Source organism: Octodon degus, unplaced genomic scaffold (genome assembly GCF_000260255.1).
Source record: "Octodon degus isolate 3935 unplaced genomic scaffold, OctDeg1.0 scaffold00117, whole genome shotgun sequence".
Classification (NCBI taxonomy): domain Eukaryota; kingdom Metazoa; phylum Chordata; class Mammalia; order Rodentia; family Octodontidae; genus Octodon; species Octodon degus.
Genome location: NW_004524693.1, coordinates 564,132 through 566,016, shown reverse-complemented (window position 1 = coordinate 566,016; position 1,885 = coordinate 564,132).

The following is a 1,885-nucleotide window of genomic DNA, read 5'->3' as shown; positions in this document are numbered from 1 at the left end:
GTGGCTGCTTCCACAAAACTGTCAGCCTCAGGTTGCTTGAGTTCGAACCTCACAACTCTCCCGCTGGCCAAAAGTGCCCTGAAGGCATTCGAGGAACAAAAAAAAAAAAAAAAAAATCCTTATTAGGGCTGGTGAGATGGCTCAGTGGTCTAAAGCACCTACTTAGAACAGGCTTAGCAAAACACAGGGACCGGGGTTCAATCTCCCAGCACCACATGCCAGCCAGCCCGCCCCCTGGTGGGCTGAGCTGGCCACACACACACACACATAAATAAATAAATAAAATTAAAAAAAAAAAAGAAGAAGAAGAACATGAACTTCTTTTTGGTACAGTCCAAAATTAATAAACAGAATAGTGTAAAAACAGTATTTTCAAATTGAAAGCATCTTTATATTACTCATACTTTTGAAACTTAAGACTGTAAGTCTAGCAAAACTCACCAGAAAAATGAGTAAAGAAAATTTAAGCATAACTATGTTATCAATAAATTTTATAGCCAGTTTTAAAAGATCCTTTGTAATTCTTTTTTTTTTTTTTTTTTTCGGAACCAGGGATAGAACTCAGGCCCTTGCGCTTGCCAGGGAAGCACTTATTCCACTGAGCTGTCTCCCTGGCCCCCTGATCCTTTATAATTCTAATCAGCTGTTTTGTACCTTGCAAGATGTAATGGTCATCTGTAGGACACGATTGTATTTACTCACCAGTTCATTTTATAGGTTTCCTATTTGCTTACACAGAAAGAAAAACAACATGCATTTTTTTAAAAATAGGAAGTCAACTTAATGAAAATATTTCTTTTTGGGGGTGTGTGGGACATTGAACCTATGGCTTTGCACATGTGTAGCATAGATTCTCCAACTGAGCTGTCCACTCAGCCCTAAAGAGATTTTTTATTTATGAGAAGGCTGTAGTCTCCTCTGGAAAGGGTGCACAGGAGGTAGGCCACAGTTCTTAGTGACCCCTGTGTTCCCAACACTAGTCTCTGATAAAGAAGACATACATGTACATTCCACCTAACCTGCTTATTTAGGTTTTTCAGAGACATGCTTGAGTTCTGTGAAATTCTTCTTTAGCAGAACAACTAATTTTTCTTTATTAAGGTTTTCTGTGCATAATGTTCTTTGTGTTGGTGACTTCCCTACTACTAGCAGTTGCTTTCGGTTTCTGGCATTCAAGAAAGTATTATACTAAAAAGTAATTCCAAATCTAGGGTATGTTTTGTTTTTCAGGTAAGATTACTAACATAAGCCTGCTTCCTCAGCACAGTCCACCTGACTTTATCCTCTTAAACTTTTATATACCAACATAGAGGTTTGTGAAGTTTTCATTATTTATATTTGACTGATTTGCTCTACAGCCTTCTTGCTTGAAAAATGAAGATAGAAAGGCCGACTTGTTACCAGATCAAATTAGTTGAGCATCATTATAACAACCTTTTACTTCCTTTATAAATTTTTTTCCCCTCACTTTGTTTTTCTCTTTAAAATTGTCTATTTACATTTAAGAGATGGTTTTTAAGTGATTATTGCATAGGCAGAGTAACTGGTATGGTTTTGAACTTCCCTTTAATCCTGAGGATTTGTACTATAACACAGTATTAAATATTCTGTCTCTCCTCAACTAAAGTCACACAATTTGTTTCTTTTCTTTTTTTTTTATTTTATTTTTATTGAGAAACAAATAGCAATGAGACAGTTTCAAAACTGATTAGTAGGACAGTTTCAATAATTAATACATTGCATATTGTTGTCTTCATAGTAATTAGTCATAGTACAAGATACCCTGTCCAAACACTATTAGTACAAATCTTTCCTTTCATTGAAGAGAAAGTCTCTGTATATCTATCTTAACTATTTTGTATATTGAGATACAAAATGGTCCATC